This window comes from Rana temporaria, chromosome 4, assembly GCF_905171775.1.
Source record: "Rana temporaria chromosome 4, aRanTem1.1, whole genome shotgun sequence".
NCBI classification, from domain to species: Eukaryota; Metazoa; Chordata; class Amphibia; order Anura; family Ranidae; genus Rana; species Rana temporaria.
Genome location: NC_053492.1, coordinates 148,955,702 through 148,967,751, shown reverse-complemented (window position 1 = coordinate 148,967,751; position 12,050 = coordinate 148,955,702).

Genomic DNA, 12,050 nt, shown 5'->3' with positions numbered 1-12,050 from the left:
GTATTCTTTGGCAGTATTTTTTCAAGTATTGGATCAGACATATGTAGCGCTACCCCCTCAGGAGCCGCTGATTTGTTGTTGGGATCGGCGTATTGAGTTACCTTAGTGTTGTCTAGGGGTGCAGTTGGAGAACAGAGTAGTGAGCGAATGTCCAGACAATGAATAAAGGTTTTCCAATGCTTTATTTCCAGGCCAACATCAACGTCAAATAGGAAGAAAAGGTTGATGAAGCAGAAGGAAGAACTTTGCAGTATCAGGCCTGGATATGAACCAAGCAATCCTGCTCTCAGTAGTATCAAATTGCAGTTCGTCGCCACTCTAGCCAGAGTGGGTGAAGTGCCCCAGGACAGACTCCTGCCACAAGCCTGGCAGCCGAAGTGTCACTTTAGATTGCTGGGAGGAACAGGCCTCTCTCACAGACCTGGCTCTAGGGCCTATTACTTTGGATGAGCTAAATGGACGAATTGAGCGAATTCTCCCAGTATATTTAAGCTTAGGTCACCGGATGACAGCAAAGCGTACCTGTCAGTATTCCGGTCAGCAGATCCCCAATGGTTCGTTCAAGCTCTGTTGGATAACCTGCCTCTGGCTTCTCCTCAAGCCAACCCCCCAATCGAACGGCTCCTAGCCTGGGATCCTGTCAGTGAAGCGGGGGACCCAGCAAGTCACTGGGGCCCCTCTCAGCAATATAGAACTCCGTGTAGCATTTGACCCCGGCCTGGAAGGCCATTACCGGGGTCCGTTGGATGTGTGCATCCTAAAGGTGGATGCCACAGATATACCCCTCCCCAGCATGCTCCGTGAGGGAAAACTCCTCTAATTGGCTGCTGGGGAAAAGTGGCTCTGCCAGAACCCCTCTAGCGCCACCTGTCGCCCAGGGGTGGAAACAACACCCCTGGAGCGCAGGCTATCCTACAGGACATTTCTGGAATGACAGCAGCCCAATTTGACAAATTGTGAATGGGAGCAAAATAACTCTCCCATTCCCCACTAACTTTAGCGTAGTGCCCATACTGAAAGTAAGGGGGCGCTACACATACAATTATTGGATTGTTATATAGTTTCTGGAACCTCATTTATAACTTAGGGCCAGTTAGGTATTCTGTGTTATGGTATTGTCGTTTTCTCTTCACAACCCTTTTTATTCAGTAACAGGTTGGAGTTGGATGATGGCTGTTCTTCTGCAAATACAGAATGTATCTCAGAGGCTCGTGATATTTAAAGTAAGTTCAGAAGTTCAATACAAATCTTCCTTTAGGCTGCTCAATGGTTGATGTGCTAAAAACTACAGTGCTATGTTTATAAAATAAGTGCTTTCTTTGAGTCTATTGGTCTATTTGTGGAGCAGATTATACTTTTGACTAACCTAGTCCTTAGGAACACAACTCTCCTTAGTTCCATCTAGTTTTTGTACTTTGGAATATGTACAGAGGTACAGATTAGCTATTTTTCCTTTGTTATCAGCATGAATCACTTCTGACCAGATTTCCTAACACCAAGAGAAAAAAGTGGGGAGGGAGCCACAACACACAACCAACACACAGCCTGTGATTGACAACCTCACTTCCATTCATGTGTGCTGTGTGAGAGGAGATGTGTCCCTTCCCTCCAATCGGCTCTTCTCACTGCGTGCAACTTTAGCTCCCTGCCCACTGCTTTCTGAAATCTCAGGCAAGCTATATAAATTGTGCAGTTTGAACTGATGTAGGGAAGAGAGGACTGCAGATAAACAGATACAACTTTTGTAGGAGGATTTGTTTCATCTATGTGCATCACCTGAAGATGGTCACTCACTGGGTATATGTAAGGGTTTAAAACCACTTTAAGAAATGATTGCACCGCTTCACCATTTACTACTCTTACTACAACATCACAAAATATAACCTGTTATTTGTTTATTTGTTTGTTTGCTTTTTTTTTTCATTTTTGAGGCTGAAAGTGGTGACAAGTGAATACTTTGCTACTGTTATATTGCTGTTTTAGAACAAATAGTCAGTTCACAGAAATCAACAGAGGGGGGCAGCAGAACACCAATATTCTGTACTTTACTATTTTGCTCGTAACATATTTAGTTGTACAGCAAAGACACTGCCTATGAGACCTTGGGATCCATGCTGCTAGCTCCCATTTCTCTTATGATGTATTAGTTACATTGTCATTTTGGAATAACTGCCTGCTGAAAGATAAAACTAAATATATATATATATATATATATATATATATATATATATATATATATATATATACTGTATATATATATATATACTGTATATATATATATATACTGTATATATATATACTGTATATAAATGTGTTTGTGTGTCTGTATATATAATATTGTGCACACCAGTGCAAAAACTGAAAAACTTACATCAGATTCATATTATACTTGGTGTATCCACCCCATTACTGTGTTTTTTATTCTTATTCAAATAAATATAAATCTACATCGCACCAAATAAGCCCACGATTCTGTTTTAAATTGCCCCGACATCAAAACGCATTGTACTCTGTTACCACATATTTTGCCACACAATATATCATTCACGCTAATAAGGTGTGTCAGGTGCAATTAAAATCTAGCAGGGCATCTGCAAAAGGATGTGCATATTTGTATATAACATGAGTGATTATGATTGCATTCCTGCATTGCACAAATGTGAATGGAGCCTAGGCCCCTTTCACACATGCGGATCATTTGCCCGTTCTTCATCTATCTGTTCACGGATGAAAAACGGACATCAATGCATCTCAATGGAAAAACGTATGTAAATGGATGATCATCCATTTACATCAGTTTACATCAACATCCGTCAACATTCACTTTTTGGAATGGATCAAAGCCTTATATTTCTTCCATTAAAAAACATATTGGAGGAAAATTGGATGTGGTTCTGTCAAGATCCATTTTTTGGAACGGATCAAAGCCTTATTTTTCTACCATTTAAAAAAAATGAATCGGACGAAAAACGGATGTAAATGGACAAACGGTCCATTTTTGCATGACAGAATGGCTCCAGGACTCAATGGTTCCTCATTCCACCTTGTTTTTTTTTCTTTTTCACCCTTATCACTCTTTCATCGCTTCTTTACATTCTCACCTTTAGTGTCTTTCAATTTAATTCAATTAACGCGACACTATCACTTAATACAAGAAATTAACATATTTAGTCTTATTTATTTTTCATTAATTTTAATTTGTGGGATCTGTCAGGGCTGGTCATCAATGGGATCCAATTAATTAATACAAGATGTGCTTTATATATATATATATATATATATATATATATACATACACACCACTAAAATCCAATTTACGAATGCCTTTAATTACTTTACTGCAGGCCAAAATTTCCCCCCCTCCGCTCTCTCCCTTCCTATCCACCACTTTGCCGGGCGTCGCCCCCTTATCCGGTGACCCTCTGTAGAGTCACACAGATCACTCAGCAACTTTTTGGGATGCCTGTGTGGGGGCACCTTGAGGTTGGAACATCATCCAGGGAACCAGCTGGGCCTCCTTTGTTGCGACGATGGGGAACATTTCTATGACGCCATTTTCGGGGTGAGCAGCAATTTCTCTCTACTACGTGTGTTTTGTCCCTTTCGCAGGACTCAATGGTTAAGGATTCTAGCTGGCAGATGTAAAAAACGGATGACAAACTCATATGAAGTTCATATGTTTTACATACGCAAACAAATAAAAAAAAAAAGCATCAATTGCAGCCTCTGTGCCCATCAAACGCAGCTACTGTGCCCATCAATTGCCGCTACTGTGCCATCAAATGCAGCAAATGTGCCCATCAAACGCAGCCACTGTGTCCATCAAACGCAGCCACTGTGCCATCAATTGTGGCCACTGTGCCATCAAACGCAGCCACTGTGCCCATCAAACACAGCCACTGTACCATCAATTGTGGCCACTGTGCCATCAAATTCAGCCACTGTGTCCATCAAATGCAGCCACTGTACCCATAAATTGCCGCCACTGTGCCATCAAACGCAGCTACTGTACTCATCAATTTCTGCCAGTGTGCCCATCAATTGCTGCCACTGTGCCCATCAATTGCTGCCAGTGTGCTTATCAATTGCCACTACTGTGCCCATCAATTTCTGCCACTGTGCCCATCACACTGGAACTTACCTTGTCTCGTCCTACACGCTCCTCGATGTCTTTTCCCGTCCTCTCTTCCCGTCTTCTGCTATGATTGGACACCTGATAGGCGTCCAATCACAGCGTCTGTCGTTTCAGCCAATCAGGTGACAGGTAACAGACCTGAGCACTTGATTGGCTGAGAGGTGTTTCAATGTTAGGAAAGCGATTATTCATTCACTTTCCTAACACATCGCTGAATGAACTGCGAGCGCCTAGCATGGTGCCCGCTGTTCACCTTTTTGGACTTCATTAGAGCCTATGGGCCTATGGTGCTTCCAAAAATTACCACTAAATTCAGGCTGCCGGAGCCCGAAAAAGGGGCCGGGCACCTGAATAGGGGGTGGCAGCATTGACCATAGATAGATTCATGCAATGCATGAATCTATCTATGGTGATAGACATGTGGCAGGAGAGAGGGGGCGGTGCCCGTGCGCCCTTTATGGACGCACTGCCACTGGAATGGTCCACATGTGTGAAAGGGAGCCTTAGGATTCTGTAGGCATATTGTCCGGTGTATGATTAAACAATAATACTGAAACAGCTGCTAAGGATCAACGACATAACATGTAGGTTAAAATACAATTATTAACCTCTTTAAGACGGAGGGTAAAACTAATCCTATGCCTGAACACAATTTTGCAACTTTTGACATGTGCTAGTAAAACTGTCATCTCATGGTAACTACGTAGTGTATCCAGGTCAATTATATAGTGTAAAGAAAAAGTATGTGAACCCCTTGTAATTAACTGTTTTTCTACAGTAGTTTGCAATAAAATGTGATCTGATCCTCATTTATGTAACAACAATATACAAACACAATGTGCTTAAGCTGATGGTACACAAACAATTCAAAATGTTCATGTGTTTATTGAACACACCCATTCAACATTCACAGTTCTTGAGAAAAAGTAAGTGAACTCATAGACTAGTTACATAGTAAGTTAGGTTGAAAAAAGACACAAGTCCATCAAGTCCAACCTATTTGTGTGATTATATGTCAGTATTACATTGTATATCCCTGTATGTTGTGGTCGTTCGGGTGCTTATCTAATAGTTTTTTCAAACTATCGATGCTCCCCGCTGAGACCACAGCCTGTGGAAGGGAATGCCATATCCTTGCCATTCTTACAGTAAAGAACCCTCTACGTAGTTTAAGGTTAAAAATCGTTTCTTCTAACTTTAATGAGTGGCCATGTGTCTTTTTAAACTCCCTTCCGCAAAAAAATCCCTATTGTGGGATCACCAGTATGGTATTTGTAAATTGAAATCATATCCCCCTCTCAAGCATCTCTTCTCTGGAGAGAATACGTTCAGTGCTTGCAACCTTTCCTCATAACTAACATCCTCCAGACCCTTTATTAGCTTTGTTGCCCTTCTTTGTACTCGTTCCATTTCCAGTACAACCCAGTAAAATAGCCTTCCCCCCACATATACGCATATACGAATGTAAACGCAGATGTCAGGGGTGCCTACCATAAGACCTCCTCCATAGCACTAAACTGGGTACTGAAGTTTGTTGCCATTTCAGGGACGCAAACAAATTTAAGGTTTGAAATGTTGGGTATCTATTTACTCGGTGGACCTTTTTAGGGTAATATCAAGTCTTATACAAAATTGGAACTACCACCTTGTTATTCTCTAGGGTGGCTGCTTTCAGAAAATATATAAAGTTTTGTTGTAATATTCAGGCCTAAAATGGGCTAATATTCAGGCTGCAAAAGGGTTAAGAGACAAGTGTCTATAAGCCCTACACTAATCTGTCCTATGCGCCTTATCAACAGCACTTCCTAGGCTCCCTATAATAGCTAAGCACATTGCCCATAAAAATGCTGGGAACTCAACCTTTTATAGTGTTTATCCAAACACCCACTTACTGGCTTTTCTAAGCCATCTCACCAAAGTTCAAAGGTCAGGCATTAGTTCAGCAGGTATGTTAACCACAAATAGGTTGGGCTCAGACATACAGGAGAAAAAAGACAAAGCAGTTTGTGCCATCTCAAGAGCTGACTATATTTCAGAATAAAGACATATAAATGATTTCTAAGTGGGAATATTTCAAGAAAATTTAGCATGCATTATATTCCTGTTAGCTTTTCCTCTATGGTGCCCAACAGAAGTTCATGTACACAACGAACAGCTGGAATTCTCCATCTGTAGTTTATTACAGAGTTAAAAAATACATTATGAAAAGCAAATGTTAATTCCAAATAAACGGCACATTCATACAGTGATGTTAGCAAAAAGATTTGGGCCGAACTCTCCCCTGCTTCAGTGTGCACCAGAACTCTTGAACATTTATTAAAGTCTATGGGTGTAGGTTACGTTCATGGCGTAGGCAGTGATCCGGCGTATCTTAGGTAGTTGTTCCGATGTGGTTGTGAGCATGCGCACGGGGATGCGTCCACGTCACGATGCATGCGCAGTTCGTTAAATGTACTTGTCTGGCTCTCAAACCATCATTTGCATGGGGTCACGCCTCATTTGCATGGGTTTGCATGGGGCAATCCCACTTCCACCTACGCCGGCCTGCGCCTTCGAAACCTACGCCACGCCGACGCAGCATTGAGAGCACTGGCTTCCTGAATTCCATGCTTGCCTCTCTGCGCTGCGTCGGCGTAGCGCACATTGGTTTGCGCGGCGGCATAATGTGCGCCCGCACTCTGTGAATCCGGGCCATAATGTAATCATGTGCCAGGAAGAGTGTTTTACCCTATTTCCACCAAGCACAAGGGTGATGGTTACTAGTGCATGGTCAGACCACGAAATAAGGTCTATATCAGACTGAGGTATAGATTGCAGAATGGTTTTGTGTGTCTGGAAGAGATTGATCCTAGAGTAATATTTTTGGGCTGCTGAGTAAAATGTGTAATCCCTCTTCACTGCATGCAGGCAACGCCAAGTGTTAATTAAATAAGTCTTCCATATGCATGAGGGAAGAGAGGGACATGGGCCTATTTCCTTAGTGACCGGAGGAGTCAATTGTTTGGTCAGCTACATCGTTAAAGTCCCCACATAGGATTATTTGTTGTTTTGGATAATAGGATAAATTGCTCATAATTAGTTTGAAAAACTTTTGTGATGAGTATTAGGTGCGTAGATATTAACAATCACCATTGGTCATTTTTTATTTTAATGTGACAACACTGAAGAAATTACACTTTGCTACAATGTAAATTAGTGAGTGTAATGAGTAGTGACTGTACAACTTGTATAACAGTGTAAACTTGCTGTCCCCTAAAAATAACTCAACACACAGCCATTAATGTCTAAACTGCTGACAACAAAATTAAGTACACACCCTAAGTGAAAATGTCCAAATTGGGCCCAATTAGCCATTTTCCCTCCCCAGTGTCATGTCATTCGTTAGTGTTACAAGGTTTCAGGTGTGAATGGGGAGCGGGTGTGTTAAGTTTGGTTATCACTCTCACTCTCTCATACTGGTCACTGGAAGTTCAACATGGCACCTCATGGCAAAGAACTCTCTGAGGATCTAAAAAAAAAAATTTGTTTTGCTCTACATAAAGATGGCCTAAGCTATAAGAAGATTGTCAAGATCCTGAAACTGAGCTGTAGCACGGTGGCCAAGACCATACAGCGGTTTAACAGGATAGGTTTCACTCAGAACCTTGCACTTTTTTTGCTGCATGTGCATGGAAAGTGCGAGGGTATGACCGATGGAGACATGGGGGCGCTTTACAGTGCATAAAGTGCGTCTCTTGCACGCACAAAGTGTCAGTTTTCTGGGATAAGGCTTATTGCCATAGTCTGGATCATTTAAAAGTGGAATTAAGGCCTTTTGAATTAATGGTAGTGACACGTATAGACATGATTGTGTGCCTTTGACGGTAAAGCGCAGATGCGGAGAAGAATCGCTACAGCAGTTTTAAGACTATTTTAGGTATAAATAGGCAGGGAGGGGGAGATGATACCTGTACTTGTGCTATTTGCAATAATAAAAACAAAACAGTAATATGTGAAATAAAGAAAAGCAGAAATACAGAGAGTAACTTTAATTAATTAACTTGAATTAATACAAGCCAGCCTTTTTACAGAATTAGTAGATAAGGTGGCAAACAGAACTAACCGGTGTTTTTTCATAAGTGGTCCAGTAGAGTTGTTGACATATTCAGGTTTTTGGATTTGCATTGTTCCGTGGTAGGTTGGGGCGGAAGAGGTGGGGAGAGTCCCCAGTTTTGCAGCTTCTTGAAGCCATCTTTTGGATTGGTTATGATAATTTGTTGACTTTGGTAAGCGACTAGGAGCTTTGTGGGAAAGCCCCAATGCTAGACAATATTGCGGTCTCTCAGAGTTGTTGTGATGGTCGCTACAGTAGTTCCTTTCTGCCCTGAGAGGTTGCAGCCGACAGGTCTTGGTAGAGAAGTATTCCAGCATATGGGTGAGCAAAGTTTTGAGCTGTTCTAGCCGCACAGAGGAGCCTCTCCTTGATGTGGTAAAAATGGATCGCTGTCAGTACATCTCTAGGGACTGTGTCTGGGAGGGGGGCATGTTTTGGGATCCTGTATGCCCTATCCGTGAAAAGATCTCTGGGGGTCAGATCCACTATTAACTTCAGAAAAAGTTGTTGCAGATATGGGATCAGGTTGTTCGGCTGATTCAGGGACTCCCCTTATCTTAAGGTTATTGCATCGTGAGCGATCTTCGAGGTCTGCCACTTTTAACTGGCGTCTATGGACTGTTCAGTATGTTCCTTGTGCACATCAACCATCTTATCATGTGATTTGACCACATTCTCCTTTGTGTGCCATCTTGGATACGTCTGCCTGCCAAGAGCATGTAGAAGTTCGTGAGGTGGCGTGGTCCTGGTGCTTTTTTTTTCTTTTGGGACATATCCCAAAAGATAACTTGAATTAATATGAGCCAGCCTTTTTACAGAATTAGTAGATACGGTGGCAAACCGAACTAACCATGGTTTTTTCATAAGTGGTCCAGTAGAGTTGTTGACATATTCAGGTTTTTGGATTTGCATTGTTCTTTGGTAGGTTGGGGCGGAAGAGGTGGGGAGAGTCCCCAGTTTTGCAGCTTTTTGAAGCCATCTTTTGGATTGGTTATGATAATTTGTTGACTTTGGTAAGCGACTAGGAGCTTTATGGGAAAGCCCCAATGGTAGACGATATTGCGGTCTCTCAGAGTTGTTGTGATGGTCGCTAGTTCCTTTCTGCCCTGAGAGGTTGTAGCCGACAGGTCTTGGTAGAGAAGTATTCCAGCATATGGGTGAGCAAAGTTTTGAGCTGTTCTAGCCACACAGAGGAGCCTCTCCTTGATGTGGTAAAAATTGATCCCTGTCAGTACATCTCTAGGGACTGTGTCTGGGAGGGGGGCATGTTTTGGGATCCTGTATGCCCTATCCGTGAAAAGATCTCTGGGGGTCAGATCCACTATTAACTTCAGAAAAAGTTGTTGCAGATATGGGATCAGGTTGTTCGGCTGATTCAGGGACTCCCCTTATCTTAAGGTTATTGCATCGTGAGCAATCTTCGAGGTCTGCCACTTTTAACTGGCGTCTATGGACTGTTCAGTATGTTCCTTGTGCACATCAACCATCTTATCATGTGATTTGACCACATTCTCCTTTGTGTGCCATCTTGGATACGTCTGCCCGCCAAGAGCATGTAGAAGTTTGTGAGGTGACGTGGTCCTGGTGCTTTTTTTTTCTTTTGGGACATATCCAGATTATGTGCCTGTGGGGTGACCTCCCTTGTGGGACAGTTGCAAATGGCTGGGATGTTGTGAGCCACTGTGGAGAGCTGAGTATCGGCGGAGCTTCACAGCCAAGTGGTCATCTTCATTGGTGGCCAGGACATGCACCTAAACCCCTGTTTTTAATGCATACTGTTAGACAGGCTGATTCGGCTGATAAGCAGACTGGTTGGTGAGTTGACCTGGGAATATCTCTGGTTTTCTCTTGCAAGAATTATAAAGGGGTTTGTAAGCCTAAAAAGCTAGTACTTGGAGTTAAATTACAGTTTTCTAACTGACCCTAATCTTTCCCTGTGCAGTTTGTGAACTACCCCTATACTTACTTATAGCAGTTTACATTATACTGACACTATGGCTGCTCTGTGCCCCCTCCCTTTTGTAATGAGGGGGCTGGCTTATCCAAAAGCTCCTTTATTGGCTTCTCTAAGCTGACCATAGTTTAAAGGCTCTGGATTGTAATATGGTTAAAAAAAAATCTCTATAGTGAATCTGAATGAAAATTTGCCTGGACTGCAAATCTTGAACCTCTAGGATTTGCCTCAAATGTATGATAGCAAACACAAACCTCATTCCTACCCTGTTATAATGTGGATGTTTATATAATTTTCTGTAAAATATGTTATTAATTATGGTCACTACTGACATTATTAGTTATCCTCTTTTAGGTGATTTGTAAAATGATCTCTACCACAAAGGTGGCAAGCTTGGCAGTGAACAAGAGGCTGCAGAATTCACAGTTTGGCCCCTATTCTGGAAGGTCCCAGAGTCTTTCTGCAACATGTCATATATTTTATATTGTGTGGGGGACAAGAAAAAAATATACGGTAATATTCCAGAAAATATAATCCAGCAGTATTTTCATAACCTACATTTTTAAAGCTAGGAACAATGAAACTACAGCATACTAAAATATATTTTTCCTGACTAAACAATTTCCAATATACTTTTACCACTAATGTAATAAAATACAATAAGCTATAGCAACTAGCAAAATCCTCATGGCTCAGTGGGTGCAGCTACTCCGGGGATCTCAATGCTGGATGAAACCTAGGAGGTTCCTGTACCACCATCACCCACAGCAGGGTACTCTGAGGACCCATGATAGCTTTTCTTGTAAATAGGTAATCTTCTGTTGACCACACAAAAGCAGGAGTTATTAGAATTTTGCACAGGAATAATGCTGATGGTCTGTAGTTCAGGCTGATGCACCCTGTGATCCCTACATTGTGTTTGCTTAGTATGAATTCTAGGATTCAGAAGATCCACACCTAGGTGTAACAAACCCATACTTTAAAGTGCTGCTGTGATTTTAGTAAGCATACATTTTAATAGTTGTGTAAAAGCAATGGTATACATTAATGTATTTTAAATTAAACTGTAATCATAAAAGTAACAGAAAAAAACTGAAAAAATACAATATAGAATACAATACAGTTGTTTTAATATAAATGTTATATGATGTTTCTTCTTTACCCAACCTAAGGATGTTATCTTTGGGTCAGAAAGCTGCTGTCCTCCTGTTTCTGTAGTCAATTACAGGATGCTACACAACATATTCTGCATGCCATCTGTAGCAAAAGTCCACATCTCTTATACACAGGCATACTGTGTATGGTCTTTATTTTGATAATTATTATTCATTTCAGTGGAATTTTAAACAGAATTTCAAAACGAATGTCAGAATTCAAAGTGCTTTTAAGCCACCCGAGTCTGTCATCTTGTATATATAACTCATGGAATTTAGCATTTGAAATTAATTTAGGTAAATATTCAAAATGTGTACTTTTCCTTTTCTTCAATCAAAGGGACATACTTGGATAATTGAAACTCATTCCTAAAAAAGTAGCGATCGGCAATTTGTTTCCACTAACCCAGATTTTCAGGAGATTTTGCATATAGGTGGTGTGTGGCTGTATACCAGGGATTATTATTTACGATTCATGGTGACGATCAATGGTGACGTCTGGAGAAGAGATCCTATGGATCAATCCATGTGTGCAAAGTAAGCCTACATTATGCAGTCTGGGGCAGATCCACAGACAGAGTACGCCGGCGTATCTACTGAAACGCCGGCGTACTTTCAAATTACCTGCGTCGTATCTTTGGTTTGAACCCTCAAACCCAGATACGACGGCATCTGGGTTAGATCCGACAGGTCTACGTCCTCGTACGCCTTTCG